The sequence below is a fragment of the Oryctolagus cuniculus genome, chromosome 8 (assembly GCF_964237555.1).
Source record: "Oryctolagus cuniculus chromosome 8, mOryCun1.1, whole genome shotgun sequence".
Taxonomy (NCBI): Eukaryota; Metazoa; Chordata; class Mammalia; order Lagomorpha; family Leporidae; genus Oryctolagus; species Oryctolagus cuniculus.
Genome location: NC_091439.1, coordinates 111,398,673 through 111,421,597, shown reverse-complemented (window position 1 = coordinate 111,421,597; position 22,925 = coordinate 111,398,673). Strand labels below are relative to the sequence as shown.

The 22,925-nt window shown below is 41.4% G+C and overlaps 1 pseudogene; it reads left to right on the top strand.

Annotated features, from left to right (window-relative positions):
* The first annotated feature begins 2,276 nt into the window (after positions 1-2,276).
* Positions 2,277-20,068, top strand: LOC100344017 (zinc finger protein aebp2-like; annotated as a pseudogene).
* Positions 20,069-22,925: the final 2,857 nt, after the last annotated feature.

The following is a 22,925-nucleotide window of genomic DNA, read 5'->3' as shown; positions in this document are numbered from 1 at the left end:
AGTCATCTTCTTCTACATTCTAGAGGTCATGATGCAATGTGTTGGGTCACCAATAGAACAGAACAACCCAATGAGCTTATGCTACCTAACATTCCCTGTGTTATCAATATGACCATCACTTCCACTGCTTTCTTCTGTAGCCCACTTGGAGCCTCATTTCTTTGTAATTATACACCATACCCCTGTATCAACAGTTCTAAGCCTGATCCATGTATATTGTTGATCCTTTCTCCCCACCTAACATTATATGAATACTCAGAGTTCCTTTTACAGACTACCTGCAAGAGACAAGCAGTCTTTCTCCCAGTCTTGGTTGAAATCAGCTTTACAACTTCCCTCTCTTCAGTGGTAATCTCGGGAACTGCTCTAGGCTACAATGTTATTTCCATTAACCAGCTCCAAAACAACTCCAACAACTACAAGAGGAGGTCACCAGATCCACTGAGAATTCAACAGACATTCTGGTTCTTCAAAATCAGATCACCTCACTAGTGGGTGTAGTGCTACAAAATAGGCAAGCTTTGGACCTTATAACAGCTAAAAAAAAAAAAAGGCGGGGGAGGGAATTTGTGTTTTTCTGGGAGAACAAGGTTGCTATTACATTAATCAATTGGGCCAGGTAAATCAAAATGTTAAAACGCTCCAAGAGATTGCCACTTCTATTGAACAATCTGACTAGGGTCCAAAGAACCCCTCTTCTCTCCCTCTCTATGGAGTCTTCTCATCACTTGGTTAATGCCACTCATAGGACCATTGGCACTTATTCTCACCCTGACTTTTATACTACCATGTCTGTTTAAATGTGTGCAGGAGGTGATAATGAAATGAACGAATGCCTTCACCAACCAGAAAGTCAACCAATTGTTGCTGCAGGGATGTACTCAGCCCCCTACCTGGAAGATTGTGGCTTGAGACTTACCCCATGCCGGCAGAGAGTAACTCATCTCCCCATGCAAGCAGGAAATAGCTCCAGAAGATAGGTCATCATCCCACCACCCATCCTGGGCTCTCAGGGCCAATTTAATCCCATACAACACTTGCTTCATTAAAAACAAAAGAGGGGAATGTTAGTGAAACTGACACCACCTTATCTGAGACACAATCTTAAGCCTCTGGGGCCATCTTGGGCTCTGGCCCTGTCACAATCTTGTACAATAAGTTTTGGTTTCTCTGAGATAAGTTTCAGTTTCCTAAGTCCAGCCTGATTTATCAGAATCAGATGACCAAATGGCCCCACCATATGCATTGCCTTTACCCCACCCAATGGAATTTATCATTCTTACTTCCTTATCTCTGCTAAACTATATAAGACCTGTTCTCCTAGTAAGGTTACTGTTCCTCTTGTGCACAGAGAGGCAGCCTTGTCAGTAGAGACATAAGCTTTTCCCTTACTCTGGTGTTCAGTGTGTTTTGTAGGGGCCTTTCAATACTGACATAAAAGTCACCAACAAGAACACCAAGGACAGGAATTGAAACAAAGAAGAAACTGCCTTAGCTCAGTGGAAATTCTTCCAAGAGAAAAACTAACAAAACATTTTGAAGGCAGATGAAAAAGGACACCATTAGCCTGAGATTTCCCCTACACACACAAACCTTACATAAGCAAATTTGAACTTTTGGAGATATCTCTTGTAATTAACTTAAGAAAAAAAATTGGGGGCTGACAATGTGTTGCAGTGGGTTAAGCCATCATCTGCAATGGAGTCCTGGATACTCCACTTCCCATTGAGCTCCCTGCTAATGCATCTGGGATAGGAGCAGAAGATGGCCCAAGTCCTTGGACCTCTGCACCCACAAGGAAGACCCAGATACAGTTCCAGACTTCCTAGACCTGACCCAGCCCCAAGTGGTTGTGGCCATTTGAAGAATGAACCAGAAGATGGAAAATCTGCATGTGTGTGTGTGTGTCTCTGTGTGTGTGTGTGTGTGTGTGTATGAGTTCCCCTCGTAACCCTGCCTTTCAAATAAATAATCTATTAAAAATTTTTAAATAATAATATATAACTGGAATCAAACAAATATGAGCCTCTGCTGAGAAAAAAGAGCCAGCCAGCTAGTTAATTCCATAATTAGGAACCATCCCTTGGATGCTACAGTAGTCAGATGAGGCAAAAGCCTAGGTAGCTTTTGTCTATTTCTGTATTCAAGTTCCTACCAACCCACTGGAGAGGAGCTCTCTGAACCTCTTTCATAGTAGCTGCCTGGTGAATGATTAACTTATTGTTTATATAAACAGTTGAATTTATTTTGTCTGAAGTTTTCAAAACCTGAATTCAATGTCAGGAAAATTAGGAGGCAATTTGCCTTCTGATAACTACCTGATTCACCAGTCAGAAACAAACATGTTTAGAATGATTCATCATGAGAAGGAAAACAACCTGCTCAACAATTTATCCAAAGATATCCATCTCAGGTATTCATGAACACTGACAAGTATCTTTCAGGGGAAAGAGCAGTGACAATGGCAACAAGGCAATGAAGAAAGATCAGAGTTCTCTGGATCTTCACACTTGGTCTTAGCCAAAAGGCTGAGAAGCAATCTCTCTTGATCTTTATTAAATGGACACACTGATCAACAGCAGCTATGTTTCTGTGCACCAAAACGAAAACAGTCATTACCCCACAAGGAAACCCAGAGGTAGGTTGTGTACGTGGCTACTATTGTGCACAGGGATCTACATTCCAAAGTAGAATCCATATATGGAAATATTTTTTGTTGTACTGTGAGTAATATGGGCATGGAAAAGGACTGCCTATATGGATGTTTTCACGGAGTAGAGCATCAATGTGCACACACAAATGCTGGGCTTTTGGATGTAGATCTCCACTATGAGATTATTGGAGAGATTTTGTTCCATGGGGATCTGAGGGGTAGAGTGTTTGTAGAGTCAGTTGTTGAATTTTCCTAGCGTGTGATTGAATTTACAAATTTTGCCTAATTGATCTTGGAGTTACATGTTGTGGTATTTATCTTTCCTGTGTCTGCTTCTGGTATTGGGTATTCATGTATGTTGATGAGTTGTCAAAAGTTTTAGAATGTGTTTTTGGGGAATAATGAGCTAGACAAGCCATATAAGCTTTGGAGATACAGAGTTTATTATAAATGCTGTGGTTTATGTGTTGCAGTAAAAGGTATAAGTGTGTACATTTGACATGCTGGGTGTTTGTGCATATCTCCTGGATAGTATATAAGACTATTTATTTGGAGAGAGCTTGTTTTTGGCATACATTCAGAGATGAAGAGAGTATATGTTGGTGTACTGTGTATAAAGAGTATTTCAACTTGTGTGCATATGGGCTTTTAGGAACTGGCATGATACTTTTATGATAGTTATTACAGAGGAAAATCAGGGAAAAGGAGATTCAGAGAGATGTGGCAGTCCCAGGAATACATCAAGGAGGCAGCTTGGAAGTGACATAGTGACAGTGAGAGCAGGTAATATGGATGTACAAAGGGAGTGCGTCCTTTGCAGGAGGGAAGGGCTGGGGAGGAGGGAGATGAAATACCTGCCCAGCCAGCTGCTTCCAAAGGGGTCACAGAGGGGAGCTCCTAGTCCAGAGCCAGGCCATAGCCTCTCTGTTCAGTCTCCTGCTCTTGCCACTCCCGTACTTTGTCCTGAACTTATAGAAAGAACAACATATTCTTCAGCAGCAGCATGACTGCCTCAGTCACTGCTCCAGGGAGAAGTGGGTGTATGACCAGTGCAGCCCCATGGGGAGCTGGGCGAAGAAGGGCTGAAACTCACAGTCAGATTACCTGCAGTCACCCTCTTACAATTTCCAATAATTTCACCTTGGTTTTCTGTTGCACCTGCAGTCCAAGAGGGTTGTGGAGCTGGTATCTCTACCTTCCTGCCTTTCCAGCACCCACTGCTGCTCTTGACCCCTGGCAAAGGCCTACACCCAGGTACAGGGAGAGTCTGGGTATGGAGAGCAACCCGAGAGCTCCTCTGGGCAGGATAAACCACAACCTTTACACCCCAGCCTACAGCTCAGGATGCCCCTCCAGGAGCCTGTGGAAGGTGAGCCCGGCAGTTCTGACTAATCGTGTGTGCTGTGTGGTGGGGCTAGGATTTTGGGGACTCTATACTTGCCCCATGAGCTTCCCCATGCCCCATGGAGAGCTCCATTAGTTTCTCTTACCTTCAGGACTCTCATCTTCCTCCCAATCTTCCCAATCCATTCCTGTTTGCTAATCCTGGATGACTGAAAAAATCCTTTAATAAAGAAGCCACAGAACCAGTGTGTAATTCCAGAGATTCCACATATGTACTTTTAATCTGTGGCTGCACAATGCAAACGGTAAATAGTCAGATTCCTGCTAAAGTTAAAGTTAAAAATCTTGTTTTTCTTTGCTATGATCAACATTAAAATGCCACAATTATTCAAAATAAATACAGTGAAAGAAAAGGGGGAGCTGGTGCCGCAGCTCAATAGGCTAATCCTCCGCCTGCAGCGCCGGCACCCCGGGTTCTAGTCCTGGTCGGGGCACCGGATTCTGTCCCAGTTGCTCCTCTTCCTGTCCAGCTCTCTGCTGTGGCCTGGGAGTACAGTGGAAGATGGCCCAAGTGCTTGGGCCCTGCACCCGCATAGGAGACCAGGAGAAGCACCTGGCTTCGGATAAGTGCGGTGCACCAACCACAGCACGCTGCCTGCAGCGGCCATTGGGGGGTGAACCAATGGAAAAAGGAAGACCTTTCTCCCTGTCTCTCTCTTTCACTGTCCACTCTGCCTGTCTAAAAAATAAATTAAAAAAGGAAAAAAAGGGGGAAGAGTTACATTTTTGTAATTTTCATGACAATTCTTTTTCCTTTCTTGTTTGAACAGGTATATCAGTATTTTAATGTTGTACTGAAATCCACAAAGCATAGAGCAGGTCTTAATAGGTTGATTTTAAGGAGAGAGAGTATTTGGGGGTCTCTCCATTTGCTGTGCACTTCACCAATCACACATAAGTGGTTTTAGAAAACATCAATAATACTTGTCTTCAATTAGTCTTTTTTTTAAATATTTATTTTATTTATTTGAAACACAGAGTTACAGAGAGAGAGAGAGAAGCCTTCCACTTGCTGGTTCACTCCCCCAGGTAGCTGCAATGGCCAGAGCTGAGTTGGTCTGAAGCCAGGAGCCAGGAGCCAGGAGCTTCTTCCAGGTCTCCCATGTTGGTGCAGGGGCCCAGGGACTTGGCCATCCTCCACTGCTTTCCAAGGTGCATCAACAGGAAGCTGATCAGAAATGGAGCAGCCCAGACTCAAACCAGCACCCATATGGGATGATGGCAATGCAGGCCAGGGCGTAAGCCTGCCATGCCATAGTGATGGCCCCCTCAATGATTCTTTTTTTTAAGCCAAGTCTCTGTCACCACAAATAAATCAATCAAGAATTATTTGGGTTGGGGGCGGAGCCAAGATGGCGGAATGCTGAGGGCGCGAACCGATAGTCCGGGAAAAGATAGCTTAATAAAAGTGGAGTTACAGTAGCCTCAGGAAAAGGATCAGGGAAAAATTGCAGAGGAACCTCTTCCGGATCTAGTGGCTGTGACTCAGAGGACCTATGGGGAGAGCAAGGTCGCACACCACATGGAAGCTGAGCCGCGGGAGCTGCTGTGGCCACCAGACCCGCTGGAGCAGCCAGACCCGCCGGACCTGCCGGACCTGCCAGACCCGCCGGACCTGCCAGATCCACCTGAACCGCCGGAGCTGCAGAGTCTGTGCACCAGCACTGGAAGGGGAGGTGAGACAAAAACCTCTCATTAACCCGAGACATTGGCGGGGAAAGACAGAAAGAGCCTGCAAATAACGAGGCCTGAAACCCCATTGGGGAAAGTTCACCAGGCTGGCTGAAGGAGAGAAAAAAATTGAATAAATAAGGGGAACCGGCACAGACATTTAGCCTCTCTCTCCACTCACCTTACAAAGCCAAGCAAGACAAAGGGCAGGCACCATTTTATGTAAGTAAAGCAGTGCGCACCATTTTGCATATGTAAAGCGGGTGCCCCTCATTAGCCAAGCAGAAAAACCTGACTCTGGTAAGCAAACGAATACCCACAGGGGCCAGATTTCATACATCAGCTACTCTCAATTCCACTCAGCTGTGTGGAATTACTTCCCAACTGAGTCAAAAAAAAAAAAAAGAGAGAGAGAGAGAGAGAGAGCAGAGCGAGCAAGAGAACAATCAGGGTGAATCACCTTTATCACACCCTTAACCCTGTAGAACCAGAGCTCTCTGGCCACACCCATCACAGCCTCTAAGGATCCATCAAAAGCAGACAGTCCTCTTAATCTAGAGTCACAGTATAATGAGAAAAAACCAAAGAATATCTCCAATTTGCCAAACAAACACAAAAGCTGAGGTAACAACAACAAGGAAGACACTATGATGCCCCCAAATGAAATAGACACCCCAATTCAAGATTATGAAGATGATGAGATAGAAGAAATGCAAGAAGCAGATCTCAAAAATTGATGAGAACATTGAGAAGTTCTCAAAAACAAATTCTCGAACTACAGAAATCCTTAATAGACAAGATAGAAAATCTCTTTTGTGAAAATGAAATATTAAGGAGGAATCAAAATGAAATGAAACAAATAGTAGAAAATGAAACTGTGATAGTGACGAGAAACCATAATGAAGTGAAGAATTCAATAGATCAAATGACAAACACATTAGAGAGCCTTAAAAACAGAATGGGTGAAGCAGAAGAGAAAATATCAGACTTAGAAGACAGAGCACAGGAAAATATAAAATCAAACCAAAGAAAAGAAGAGGAAATTAGAAATCTAAAAAATATTGTCAGAAATCTTCAGGATACTATTAAAAAAAAACCAACATTTGGGTTCTAGAAGTCCCTGAAGGCATGGAGAGGGAGAAAGGATTAGAAGGCCTTTTTAGTGAGATACCAGCAGAAAATTTCCCAGGTTTGGAGAAGAACAGAGACATCCTAGTACAGGAAGCTCATAGAACCCCTAATAAACATGACCAAAAGAGATCCTCACCACGAAACATTGTAATTAAACTCACCACAGTGAAACATAAAGAAAAGATCCTAAAATGTGCAAGAGAGAAATGTCAGATTACTCTGAGAGGATCTCCAATCAGACTCACAGCTGACTTCTCATCAGAAACCCTACAAGCTAGGAGGGAATGGCGAGATATAGCCCAGGTACTAAGAGAGAAAAACTGCCAGCCCAGAATATTATATCCTGCAAAGCTCTCACTTGTGAATGAAGGTGAAATAAAGACCTTTCACAACAAACAGAAATTGAAAGAATTTGTTGCCACTCGTCCAGCCCTGCAAAAGATGCTTAAAGATGTGTTACACACAGAAACACAGAAACACAGTCATCAATATGAAACAAGGTAAATGAAGGAAATCTCACAACAAAAGATCACAGGAAGTTCAAAACATATATCAGAAAATATCTTTGGCAAATGGCAGGGCAAAGTTACCACTTATCATTATTCACATTGAACGTTAATGGCCTGAACTGTCCAGTTAAAAGACACCGATTGGCTGATTGGGTAAAGGAACAAAACCCATCTATTTGCTGCCTACAAGAAACACATCTTTCCAATAAATATCCATACAGACTGAAAGTGAAAGGCTGGAAAAAGATATACCATGCCAACAGAAATGAAAAAAGAGCGGGCGTAGCCATCTTAATATTGGACAACATAAACTTTACCACAAAAACTGTTAGGAGAGACAAAGAGGGGCACTATATAATGATTAAGGGATCAATTCAACAGGAAGATGTAACTATTATAAATGTATATGCACCTAATTATAGGGCACCGGTTTATTTAAAAGATTTGTTAAGGGACTAAAAGGGAGACTTAGACCCCAATACAATAGTACTGGGGGACTTCAATACCCCACTCTCAGAAATAGACAGATCAACAGGACAGAAGATCAACAAGGAGACAGTAGATTTAAATGACACTATAACCCAAATGGATCTAACAGATATCTACAGAACTTGTCATCCTACGCAGAAAGCATTTACATTCTTCTCAGCACTACGTGGAACCTTCTCTAGGATTGGCCACATACTAGGCCATAAAGCAAGTCTCAGCAAATTCAAAAGAATTAGAATCATACCATGCAGCTTCTCAGAACATAGAGGAATGAAGTTGGAAATTAGCAACTCAGGAATCCCTAGAGCATATGCAAACACATGGAGATTGAACAATATGTTCCTGAATGAACAATGGGTCATAGAAGAAATTAAAAAAGAAATCAAAAATTTTCTGGAAGTAAATGAGGATAACAGCACAACATACCAAAACTTATGGGATCCAGCAAAAGCAGTGTTAAGAGGAAAGTTTATATCAATAGGTGCCTACATCAAGAAATTAGAAAGGCACCAAATAGATGAGCTTTCAACACTTCTCAAGGATTAGAAAATATGCAGCAAACCAGAACCAAATCTAGTAGGAGAAGAGAAATAATTAAAATCAGAGAAGAAATCAACAGGATTGAATCCAAAAAAACATTACAAAAAATCAGCCAAACGAGGAGCTGGTTTTTTGAAAAAAATAAACAAAATTGACACCCCATTGGCCCAACTAACTAAAAAAAAAAAGAGAAAAGACCCAAATCAATAAAATCAGAGATGAAAAAGGAAACGTAACAACAGACACCACAGAAATAAAAAGAATCATCAGAAATTACTACAAGGACCTGTATGCCAGCAAACAGGGAACCTATCAGAAATGGATAGATTCCTGGACACATGCAACCTACCTAAATTGAACCAGGAAGACATCGAAAACCTACACAGACCCCTAACTGAGACAGAAATTGAAACAGTAATAAAGGCCCTCCCAACAAAGAAAAGCCCAGGACCAGATGGATTCACTCCTGAATTCTACCAGACATTTAAAGAAGAACTAACTCCAATTCTTCTCAAACTATTCAGAACAATCGAAGAAGAGGGAATCCTCCCAAATTCTTTCTATGAAGCCAGCATCACCTTAATTCCTAAGCCGGAAAAAGATGCAGCACTGAAAGAGAATTACAGACCAATATCCCTGATGAACATAGATGCAAAAATCCTCAATAAAATTCTCGCCAATAGAATGCAACAACATATCAGAAAGATCATCCACCCAGACCAAGCGGGATTTATCCCTGGTATGCAGGGATGGTTTAATGTACGCAAGGCAATCAATGTGATACACCACATTAACAGACTGCAGAAGAAAAACCATATGATTATCTCAATAGATGCCGAGAAAGCATTTGATAAAATACAACACCCGTTCATGATGAAAACTCTAAGCAAACTGGGTATGGAAGGAACATTCCTCAATACAATCAAAGCAATCTATGAAAAACCCACAGCCAACATCCGATTGAATGGGGAAAAGTTGGAAGCATTTCCACTGAGATCTGGTACCAGACAGGGATGCCCACTCTCACCACTGCTATTCAATATAGTTCTGGAAGTTCTAGCCAGAGCTATTAGGCAAGAAAAAGAAATTAAAGGGATACAAATTGGGAAGGAAGAAATCAAACTATCCCTCTTTGCAGATGATATGATTCTTTACTTAGGGGACCCAAAGAACTCTACTAAGAGACTATTGGAACTCATAGAAGAGGTTGGCAAAGTAGCAGGATATAAAAACAATGCACAAAAATCAACAGCCTTTGTATACACAGGCAATACCATGGCTGAGAAAGAACTGCTAAGATCAATCCCATTCACAATAGCTACAAAAACAATCAGATACCTTGGAATAAACTTAACCAAGGACGTTACAGATTTCTACGATGAAAATTACAAAATCTTAAAGAAAGAAATAGAAGAGGATACCAAAAAATGGAAAAATCTTCCATGCTCATGGATTGGAAGAATCAATATCATCAAAATGTCCATTCTCCCAAAAGCAATTTACAGATTCAATGCAATACCAATCAAAATACTGAAGACATTTTTCTCAGACCTGGAAAAAATGATACCGAAATTCATATGGAGACAAAGGAGACCTCGAATAGCTAAAGCAATCTTGTAAAACAAAAACAAAGCCAGTGGCATCACAATACCAGATTTCAGGACATACTACAGGGCAGTTGTAATCAAAACAGCATAGTAGTGTTACAGAAACAGATGGATAGACCAATGGAACAGAACAGAAACACCAGAAATCAATCCAAACATCTACAGCCAACTCATATTTGATCAAGGATACAAAACCAATCCCTGGAGTAAGGACAGTCTATTCAATAAATGGTGCTGGGAAAACTGGATTTCCACATACAGAATCATGAAGCAAGACCCCTACCTTTCACCTTACACAAAAATTCACTCAACATGGATTAAAGACTTAAATCTATGACCCGACACCATCAAATTACTAGAGAGCATTGGTGAAACCTTGCAAGATATAGGTTCCGGCAAAGATTTCTTGGAAAACACCCCAGAAGCACAGGCAGTCAAAACCAAAATTAACATTTGGGATTGCATCAAATTGAGAAGTTTCTGTACTTCAAAAGAAACAGTCAGGAAAGTGAAAAGGCAACCGACAGAATGGGAAAAAATATTTGCAAACTATGCAACAGATAAAGGGTTAATAACCAGAATCTACAAAGAAATCAAGAAACTCCACAACATCAAAACTAACAACCCACTTAAGAGATGGGCTAAGGACCTCAATAGACATTTTTCAAAAGAGGAAATCCAAATGGCTAACAGACACATGAAAAAATGTTCAAGATCACTAGCCATCAGGGAAATGCAAATCAAAACCACAATGAGGTTTCACCTCACCCCGGTTAGAATGGCTCACATTCAGAAATCTACCAACAATAGATGCTGGAGAGGATGTGGGGAAAAAGGGACACTAACCCACTGTTGGTGGGAATGCAAACTGGTGAAGCCACTATGGAAGTCAGTCTGGAGATTCCTCAGAAACCTGAAGATAACCCTACCATTCAACCCAGCCATCCCACTCCTTGGAATTTACCCAAAGGAAATGAAATTAGCAAACAAAAAAGCTGTCTGCACCTTAATGTTTATTGCAGCTCAATTCACAATAGCTAAGACCTGGAACCAACCCAAATGCCCATCAACAGTAGACTGGATAAAGAAATATGGGACATGTACTCTATAGAATACTAAACAGCAGTCAAAAATAATGAAACCTGGTCATTTGTAACAAGATAGAGGAATTTGGAAAACATCATGCTGAGTGAATTAAGCCAGTCCCAAAGGGACAAATATCATATGTTCTCCCTGATCTTCCACAACTAACTGAGCACCAAAGGGGAAACTTGTTGATGTGAAATTGACACTATGAGAAACAGTGACTTGATCAGCTCTTGTCCTCACGGTTGATGTACAATGTAATACTTTATCCATTTTAGTATTTTTTTTTGTTCTAGTACTATTGGTTGAACTCTGTAATTAACACACAATTATTCTTAGGTGTTTAAATTTTAACTGAAAAGTGATCCCTGTTAGGAATTTGGAAAACATTATGCTGAGTGAAATAAGCCAGTCCCAAAGGGACAAATACCATATGTTCTCCCTGATCGGTGACAACTAACTGAGCACCAAAAAGGAAACCTGTTAAAGTGAAATGAACACTATGAGAAACAGTGACTTGATCAGCCCTTGCCCTGACTGTTGATGAACAACTTAATACGTTATCCCTCTTAGTATTTTTTTATGTTTGTTCTACTTAATACTTTTGGTTGAATACTGTAATCAATACACGGTTATTCTCAAGTTTTGAAACTTAACTGAAAAGTGATCGCTGTTAAATATAAGAGTGGGAATAAGAGAGGGAAGAGATGTGCAATTCGGGACATGCTCAAGCTGACTTACCTCAAACGGTAGAGTTAGAAACATACCAGTGGATTCCAATTCAATCCCATCAAGGTGGCATGTACCAATGCCATCTCACTAGTCCAAGTGATCCATTTCTGTTCACAATTGATCATAATGATAGGACTAAGAGCCGAAGGGAGCACATAAACAAGACTAGTGTCTGCAAATACTAGCTGATAGAATAAAAAAGGGAGAGAACGATCCAACATGGGAAGTGAGATACACAGCAGACCCATAGAATGGTAGATGTCCTAAACAGCACTCTGGCCTCAGAATCAGCCCTTAAGGCATTCCGATATGGCTGAAAAGCCCATGAGAGTATTACAGGCATGGAAAGCCAAAACACTCTGGCAAAAAAAAAAAAAAATACCTAAATGAAAGATCTCTGTGAGTGAGATCCCAGTATAAAAAACAGGTCATAAAAGAAGGAGGTACCTTTCTCTGAAGGGAAGAGAGAACTTCCACTTTGACTACGACCTTGCCTAAATATGATCAGATTTGGTGAACTCAAAAGGCTTCCATAGCTTTGGCAACTCATGACAAGAGCCTAGGGTGATTACTGATGCCATAAACAAGAGTGTCAATTTGTTAAGTCAACAACAGGAGTCACTGTGCACTTACTCCTCATGTAGGATCTCTGTCTTTAATGTGCTGTACATTGTGATTTAATACTATAACTAGTACTCAAACAGTATTTTTCACTTTGTGTTTCCATGTGGGTGCAAACTGTTGAAATCTTTGCTTAATATATGCTAAACTGATCTTCTGTATATAAAGAGAATTGAAAATGAATCTTGATGTGAATGGAAGGGGGGAGGAAGAGGGAAAGGGGAGGGTTGCTGGTGGGAGGGAAGTTATGGGGGGGAACCATTGTAATCCATAAACTGTACTTTGGAAATTTATATTCATTAAATAAAAGTTAAAAAAAAAGAATTATTTGGATCTGGAACCAATGTAGAAGAAGGCAGAGAGAAAGGGAAATTTTTGTTTGTTTGTTTGTCTTTTAACTTTTATTTAATAAATACAAATTTCCAAAGCACAGCTTTTGAATTACAGTGGCTTTTTCCCCCCATAACCTCCCTCCCACCCACAACCATCCCATCTCCCGCTCCTTCTCCCATCCCATTCACATCAAGATTCATTTTCAATTATCTTTATATACAGAAGATTGATTTAGTATATATTAAGTAAAGATTTCAACAGTTTGCACCCACACAGAAACACAAATTGTAAAGTACTTTTTGAGTACTAGTTATACCGTTAATTCACATAGTGCAATACATTAAGGACAGAGATCCTACATGGGGAATAAGTGCACAGTGACTCCTGTTGTTGAATTAACAATTGACACTCTTATTTATGGTGTCAGTAATCACTCTAGGCTCTTGTCATGAGCTACCAAGGCTATAGAAGCCTTTTGAGTTCTCCAACTCCGATCTTATTCTGACAGGGTCATAGTCAAAGTGGAAGTTCTCTCTTCCCTTCAGAGAAAGGTACCTCCTTCTTTGATGGCCCTTTATTTCCACTTGGATCTCACTCACAGATATCTTTCATTTAGGTGTGTTTGTTTGTTTGTTTGTTTTGCCAGAGTGTCTTGGATTTCCATGCCTGAAATACTCTCATGGGCTTTTTAGCCAGATCAGAATCCCTTAAGGGTTGATTCTGAGGCCAGAGTGCTGTTTAGGACATCTGCCATTCTATGAATCTGCTGTGTATCCTGCTTCCCATGTTGGATCATTCTCTCTGAGAAAGGGAAATATATCATTTATTTTCTATTTCCATGTAGCACATCACAACGAATTCAGTGGAAATGACAGCAAAAATTGTTTAGTTCTGGTACCAAAGGGTCAGGGGTCTGCCAAGAGCTGGCTAGACCCTCTGCTCAGCCTTGTCAGGGCTCACTGGCTTTTGTCAGGGCTCAATTCCTTGGAGTCACAGGTCTATAACCCTCTATTCTCACACCCTGACTGCTGTTCCCTATTATGTGCCCCCCCTACACCCTGACAAGCCACTCCACCGGGACCTGCAAGCGACCTTTGGATTCTGATCTCTGCCCTCTAATACTCATTGCTAATGGTAGACTCACTTTGAAGCTGATTTGCTCATGATAGGGTAACTGTAAATACTTGCCTTCTATTAACTAACAGCTGTAACATTTACGCAAATTTCCTCTTCACTGTCACAAAGAACAGCCAGATCTCAGTGTTGGGCATCCATGGGGTCACGGAGGAAGTTTTCAGGGTTCCCTGGCCAGAAGGAAATGATATAGGGTGACCCCACCTTTTTCCAGGTCTTCCTTGGAGGACTTTAAAAAATACAAGGTTGTTCAGGTTTCCTATGCATCCTTTTCACGACAGCTCTAGCCTTTCCTGGGACTTTTGAGTGACTTGAAACATTTCTGAAGCCCACGGAAGTCCTCAGGCCAGTGGTAGTTCCAAGTCCCCTAAAGTAATTGAGAACATTTTCTGGAGGCTTTGGTCAAAGATGTGAACAAAGAAAGCTCTCACTTGGGCTACAGGCTTGTACATAGGGTTAGAAGGTCAAGGTTGCCTCTAAATTTTGGCTGAGACTCAGGAAGTAAAAGAAACTCCCTTTCTGAAATGAGGCGGCCCCTGCCTTTCTAGGGGATGTAGACCACTCGATGAAATCATCTGTCTAAAGGACACCATGTGGAATAATCCTGGGCCAGCTGTGTGCATGTATGTGTATAGGAGACTCTCCTAGTCATCTTCAGTAAAATCTGACATCCTTAATGGATAGAGAATAACTATTATATGTTGTACAACAATTATCTCAAAAATTATCCATGAAAGAACGGGGCCATCAAAGAAGGAGGTACCTTTCTCTGAGGGGAGAAGAGAACTTCCACTTTGGCTATGACCCTGTCGGAATAAGATCGAAGTCGGCAAACTCAAAAGGCTTCTATAGCCTTGGAAACTCATGACTAGAGCCTAGGGAGATTACTGACGCCATAAACAAGAGTGTCAATTTGTTAAGTCAACAACAGGAGTCACTGTGTACTTACTTCTTCATGTGGGATCTGTCCTTAATGTGTTGTCCAATGTGAAGTAATGCTATAACTAGTACTGAAACAGTATTTTACACTTTGTGTTTCTGTGTGGGTGCAAACTGATGAAATCTTTACTTAATATATACTAAATCAATCTTCTGTATATAAAGATAATTGAAAATGAAAAAAATTATCCATGATAAGCAATGTATTAGTAAATACAATGAGGAATGACAGTAACAATCAGGAAGATAGACATAAAAATATAAAGAATAAATAATGCTAGCCGGCGCCGTGGCTCAATAGGCTAATCCTCCACCTTGCGGCGCCGGCACACCGGGTTCTAGTCCCGGTTGGGGCGCCGGATTCTGTCCCGGTTGCCCCTCTTCCAGGCCAGCTCTCTGCTATGGCCAGGGAGTGCAGTGGAGGATGGCCCAGGTGCTTGGGCCCTGCACCCCATGGGAGACCAGGAAAAGCACCTGGCTCCTGGCTCCTGCCAGGATCAGCGCGGTGCGCCGGCTGCAGCGGCGGCCATTGGAGGGTGAACCAACGGCAAAGGAAGACCTTTCTCTCTGTCTCTCTCTCTCACTGTCCACTCTGCCTGTCAAAAAAAAAAAAAAAAAAAAAAAAAAAAAAGAATAAATAATGCTAATATTAAAGTGATTGAGACTAGTGTACTGAGTCCTATGTGAGAGATACCAGTATGGACACTCATGAGTAGTTTGGAATCAGAGTCCAAAAATTGCACTATGGAATGTGTTTGGAGATGACATAGGTGAGCATCAGCAAAGAAAAGCCAGTGAAGCCACAGGAGCATCTGGGTAACACGAAGACTGAGCCACTCACTTGGAGAAGATAGCACAGCAGGGGGAGAGGAAATCTAATCTATGCCTTCCTACCAGGGGACGCTCAACCGTTCTCCACATTTCTGACAGAAGGCTGTTGGAGCTGGCATCCCTGAAAATGAAGACAAGCCTCTGAACGCACAGACACCCTCTCCGCTGGAGCTCAGAAGCCCCACCTGCCTGGATCACGGAGTCCCGTCACACCAGCCCTCATAGCTCCTTTTCCCTCCTGATATCTGACCTTCCAGGGCATGTGTGCTGGCCAGGAAGTTTGTTGAGTATGCCCTGTAGGAGATACAGCTGATGTCTTTCCTATAATTACACTGGTTTGTATTTTGGGGATGCTGTTGATTTTGTTTGGTGATTTTTATTGTTGTTGTGTTCCTTTTTGTGTGAGAGAGACAAAAACCACAAACTGCCATCCTCATAATTTTATTTCAACGGTAAACATCTGAAGATGATGTCAGCATTCTTCCTAACCTTGATTATCTGGCTGAAGTAGGATTTGTTAGATTTCTCCAGTATAAAGTTAGTCTTTCCCCAAATATCAACAATACATTTACTGGTTTTGGAGTGATTCCACAATGCGCTATACTTAGGAGTAGAGAGTTATATTCCACAGATTGTTAAGTAGTTGCATAAAACATGAGTAATTCTACTTTATAAGAGCTTTCCACTCCCTAATGCATTTATCTTTAAAGCCTGCCACTTATTTAAAGCTGTATGGATTTTTACCTGGGTATTCACTCCACACTTTGAGCAATAGTGCCATTTTGTTGTCTAGATTGTCCAGTTGGCCTCTGGAAAATCATATTTCATTTTAATATATGTGGTTATTGTGATTAACACTTCCTCACCCTAGGGGACCACAAGCATCTTCAAGCTAACTTGGCATATTTCCCTACCCAGACCAAGAGCCGACCATTTCTCCAAGGATTATTATTCCCTATTACTGTGAATATGGTAAAACAGAGATCTGGAGCTAAGTGTGCTTATTGTTACAGGAGAGAACGTGTTCCTTGGCCCTCTCATTAGATACTGCGAGAAATTTGTGTGTGTATAACTTACCTGTGTGTGTGTGTGCACCTTACTACTATCTATCCATCAATCAATTGATCAATTAATTTACAGATATAACATGGGACAACATATATATGTATATATTGACAACATATATAATGTATGTATATATATACAACATTGTATATAAACTTCTGTGTGTGTGTGTTGTGTAAAGAAAAACATAGTTTAGTAGTTCAGATTAATGTTTCCAACAACAATCCACTACCACAAAGAGCATTCTAGACTTCTCCCCTGACTTCTTTGTTACCTCCCACTCCAACTAGGCCAGGGCGAATAGGGGCTCAGGCACAGGGAGGAACTCTGAACACGAACACCTGTGCTGCATCCGCACGGCCGGCAGGGGGCGTGACAACCCGCCTTTTCTCACCCCCGTGGAGCACATGCGCATTCCGGACTTGGGCACTGGTCCGCAGTGAGAACAGAGCTCGGTTTTCTCAGGATCCCCCCGGCGGGCGGAGCCCAGTCTGCTCTTCCGTGGCGGGGAACAGGTTTCCCCCCTCAGCCTGACTGATGAGGACAGAGCTTTGCAGGAGCGACTTCATTTTCCAAACTGATTCTACAGGTTTTGTGCTTTGCTTCCTCCTGTTAAGATTTTAGCTCTATGCACTATTTTAGCTTTATGCACTATCACCATATTTGTGCATTTGCACTTACAGATTCTTTTTATCCTGCCATCAGCTGTTCCTTAGGGAATACATATCCTCCTGCAAACCTCAACATCTATTCTAAAATACTCCAGGAGTCCCATTCTTTTTGTGTCACTTGCTAGGGGACTTTGTACTCTAGCTCACCTTGGCAAATGTTTAGTGTTATTGTCAGTATTCTATTTATTAGCATAGTACATTGGGATTATCAACATTATGACTGTTGATATCCATCATTATCTTATTATTTCTCTTACAGTGGTATACTTCTGTATTTATCTTTACATAACAAAGCCTTTATATAATGATGAAGATATTTTCTCTATGCAAAAAGATGTCCCATTTCCAGAAGACACCCAAGAGTCTCTTGCAGGTGTAAATACACATTTGAGCTCCCGAGGTCCTACTGTCTACTGCCAATGGCGCCACATGTTTGAAACAATTGTGTGCAATAGTCCTTGTCCTTCTGCACAGACAGGGACGGGCCCATGGAAGAAGGGGAGCGTCGGCAAAGGCGTCCTCGCCCTTCTGAGTTTCCAGAAAACTCTCCAAGTCCCCTCAGGCAGTTCAGCACTGACTGCTCCAGTGAGTGTGCCCTGGATGAGAAAGAGCCACTACAGACGTTTCCAAGTCGACTCAGGGATCCAGGAAGCTCTTCTGCTTCCAGGAGAGGTGTGTGGCTGAAGAGCAGAAGACTGAAAACTCTCCTCAGGCTTAGCACAGCTGTCTTGGGTGGCTGAGGTGGGAATGGCGACACTCCTCCCTCTGCAAAATTTTCTGTTTCAGTCCAAGAGCCCAAGACTTCTCACTGATCAAATGGGAGGATCTGTTCAGATTCCTATCTCTGCTTGACTCTTGGGAGGTAGTCTAGGTCACCATGGGGACCAAGATTGGGGCAGAACCGGAAACCCTGGAGAAAAGGAGCAGCTCACTCAAGCAACCACAGACTATCCCAAGTCCTCCAGGGAACCCTTGCGGTTTCAGTCCTGGTCATGTATTCAGAATGGAGCTCACCTGGTAGCTCTCTCATGAGTAGATCAGGTCTCTCTGGGGTCTCTTTTTAATCTCTGAAGATGACTCATCACTGCTATTGTTAATCATGACCATTTGAGCAGGCTTGTGTTGGTCACATTTCTCCAATACAGTTTCTCGTTCCTTTATGGTCCCAGTGTATCTGGGGGGAAGGATTTCACCAGGCACAGCCCTCCAGGAGTGAAGTCTTCTGCCCTCCATCCTTGACTGCTTGGCCTCTGCATGGAACATGAGGATTTCCTTCCCAGGGAGGAAGTCTGCTGCCTGCAGTGATCTATTGGTAGAGACTGTCATTTATTTATATCGGTAAGCACCTTTGGGTGTTTATGTTGGGCTCCAATGTAACACCATCTGCCATTGGAGTTATTTGGTTGCCTGAGTTGTCACAGATGTGATCCTTGGGAGCACCTTCAGCTAGCTCGTCTTCCAGCAGCTTGTATGCATACTGCTGATGATTTAACACTTCCTTACTTCTGAATCCATAAGACCCTCCTGAACCACAGAAGCTCCTGGATCCAGCCTGGCCCAGCCCTAGCATTGCAGCCACTTGGGGAGTGAACCAGTGGGAGGGAGATCTCTGTGAACTCGGCCTTTAAAATAAAAAGGGGTTGCCGTCAGTGGATGCCAAATCCCTGTGCATCTCTCCTCACAGACTGCAAGCTCTCAGGCGGCCAGAACTTGCTCGATTTCTGGCTCAGCGTCGGCACCCAGGGACACTCCCTGAAAATCCCCGGAACTGCTGACTTTATTGTGAGAACTCGGAGGGCGTCTGCTCAAGATCCCCAGCATAAGCAGTACTATACTAGAGGTAGACAGCACAATTTCTAGTGGGCGTTTGACTCCGGCAATGATGAATGGACAAGGAAGCATTACTTCTTCAAGCAAAAATATTGCCTAGAATCGTTGTTGGGACCAGTGGCCAGGCTTGCTCCAGCTCTAGGCCAGATCTGGCAGATCATATCCCTTCCATACATGTAGATGGTCAGCAAGGAGGGGTATTTGTTTGCTTATGAAAAGGTTGTAAAGTATCTAACACTCCATCAACCAGTCAAAGTTAGCTGCAGAGGCACATGCTGACGCACAGTGGAGACAAACCTTTCCAGTGTGTTGTTGGCGGCTGCAATGCCAGCTTTGCTTCTCAGGGAGGGATAGTTCGCCATGTACCCACACACTTCAGTCAGCAGAACCCCTCCAAAGTTTCTAGCCAGCCAAAGTCCAAAGAAGAATCTCCTTCTAAAGCTGAAATGAACAAAAGGAGGAAATTAAAGAACAGAAGACAACGCTCATTACTGCGACCACATGATTTCTTCGATGCAAAAACACTGGATGTGAAGACATGGAGCCATATGCTTTAACCTCTCAGCTCATGGAGAAAGTTAGGGAAAGGCCACAGTGTTGGTTTTCATAGTGCTGTAATAGCTAAGAGAAAAGAGGATTCTGGAAAGATAAAACTTTTGCTTCATTAGATGACTGAATACATTCTGTCAGATGTCTGGGTGAATGAAAGTGAACATCAGTTAAAAACTAAAATAGTTCATTCATCAAAGCTACCCAAAGATACTGCCTTGCTTTTGTACCCAAACATACAGAATAATGCTGCAGAAGAGGTTGAAGAGATAAAAATAAATAAATACATAAAAAGCAAACAAGCGGGGACACCTGCAGTCTTAGCCACTGACAATGGGTTTAGGAAAAGTTGTACATTAGAATCAACCCCCTTCCCTCTCCTCCACCCCCACTTTTAAAAGAAATCCAGTATTTAGAATAATACTTATGCTTAGTGTAAGCATTCTGTGAATGAAGTAGGGTCTTTGGTGGAATATACTAATATATTACTGTATGTCCACATCTTCATGGAATGGGACTGTGGGAGACTGAGCAAACACTCTGCTGGCAACTTGGTGGAACAGCTTCTTAAAGGCTTTGCATGCTTGCCGCTTTAAGCTGCTTTTTTTTCTTCTCTTTAGTGATTACAATAGTTATATTGAAAACAAAATATGATATGTGCCCTTACCAATCTGAAAAGCACTGTAAGGATATTTATCTTAACAGTGTCTATTGGTTTGGAACTAAATTAGGAACTATTTAGGCAATGAAAAATTATCAAGAGAATTAACTTTTCAGTTATGATAAATAGATGTGATTGGTTGCCATTTGTGTTCTTTTGCAGAACTCTGATAAGAAAAGTGTTCAATTTGTATTTAAGCAAACAGTGAAGGACATTTGCAATCAACTAAAAATTCATCTATGGGATTAGGGCTGAAAATTCCTGTTAGAGAGTGTTGCAGTATGTATGGTGGCTCCCTTTCCAGGACTAGGGTTTTCTCATACAGTACAGTGGGTTAATATTTACCTATATAATTCATCTGTTAATGGTTTTTGAAAAATCTCTATTTCAACTTATTTGAATAATCTTTGTAGTTTTATTTAAACTATATGACTAATTTCTTTTCTGAGGAGTTTGGTTTTTGAGTTGTTTTTATCAATATAAAAAATTATATTTTTAAAGTATCTTGAAACTTAATCTTTTATGCACCAAAGTTGGTTTTGAAAACGGAAATAAAATCATTTTCTTCTTGCTAAGCAAAAAGCCATATGGATTTTTGTTTTTTATTTACAGATATGAAAGTATGTGTAAGTTGTTAGTGTTGTATCACACAAATGTTACATAGAGATAATAGAACATTGCTTGTAAATAATTCAGCAGATTTGTAATATATTTTTATATTATGAAATGTACTGTAGGTGTTTTTCTAGAGGCATGAAAGTTAAATGTATATATTATGGTAGAAGTAATATTGAAGGGTATTGTAAATCACTAGTGCTGCCAGACGAATTGTTAATAAAGCAAATTCTTTAACAATGAATGTCTTTTGCAGACTTAAGGGACTACGTACTACTGTTAATATCTATAAGAACAAAACACATTGAACATCCTTCCAGAAAGTCTTTGAGGAAGGACCTACACCCATAATAGAATTATGGCACTCATTTGTGACAGTGACTGTGAAATCCATTATTTCCTTGCTGTTGGAAGGACATATTGTAAGGTTTGTGGTTATATGCAGTTAAACTGCAGAAAATACTCCTGATTAAGGAGTTTTCACTTTACTACAATGATACAAAAACCAGCAGTTTTTACACTAAATGTTTTAAAAGAAAGAGTAGACAAAAACATAGAAATAAGCCTTCAGTTCCAAAATGGGAAAGGTTCCATGATACTTAAATCATTTCTCATTTGTTTTAAAAAAATAAATAAAATTATGGGAGACTTTATTAATGAACAATAGGGTAAAGAGCTATAGATCTGAAATGAGTCATATAAAAGTAAATGAAGTGCAAATAAAAAGCACTGCTAATATAAGACATTCTGGAATGGTTGTTTAATAAAGGTATATTATCCATGCCATCTGTAGCAAATGTGATTTTATTTTTGAAAAGAAAAGCAGTGTGTTTTCTTACTTTTCTTTTGCTTAAGCACTTCGTCAATTGCTTTATTCTGTATCTATGAAGTAATCTGTGGTCTCCTTTGTTCTTTTTAAGTTTTGATTTGTTATAAAATTGCCAAACAGAAGTATTTCAGATATATAGTTTGTACCTGTATTTTTATGTTATTGCCTCATGTTCTTGTAAATCATTTTTAATTGACCATGATTGTAGACCTTGCTTGAGTTTTTTTCCTAATAAAACAAAAGCAAATTGCTTTTAGCTTCAAATTGTAACAATTCAATTAAATTTCATAATGACATCTGAAAATATACAGCTAATATTCTTTAGGGACACAGTGAATAGATTAGGTTTTTTTTCATTGTTTAGAAATAAAAAACAATCCACAACCACCCTGCGTGTTTCCTGCCTCACACACAATCATTTCTCCAAAGAGTATTATTATTTCCATTCACTGGGAAGTGTGACAAAAACACAGATGTGGAACTAAATTTCCACACTGTTACCGTGGCATACTTATTTCTTGGCTCTCTCCACTGACAGTGCAAACACCTGTGTTTGTGCTATTTTGTGTATGCACCGTTAACTAGGATGGATGAACGCTTAGATGATAAACTGCTAGATAAATAATAGAGATAGATGAATTTCTATGTAGAACACTGTGTGCATTTTAAGACAGAAGAGCTCAACAGCCCTCGCCAACGTCTCCAACCCTAGCCCGTTAGCAGTCAGTGGAGCCATCTAGCCTCCCCTCATTAAGTTTTGAGGCTCCCACTGTGGGAGTCCCTGAAAGACTAAGCCCCGAGCATTCTGCGTTGCAGCCCGCGGCCAGCAGAGGGCGCACGAAGACGCCCAGTCCGGCCCTCGCGGCGTGCACTCTGCCCCGGGCTCTGGAGAACCGGAGAACCGGAGCTGGGTTTTCCTGGGAGGGGGCCGGGGTGCACGCCCTGGCTTTGGGAAGACTTGGGGCGTCGGAACCGCTGAGGACCACGGTCCCGGTTACGCCCCTGGCCGCCAAGGATGGGGCTCC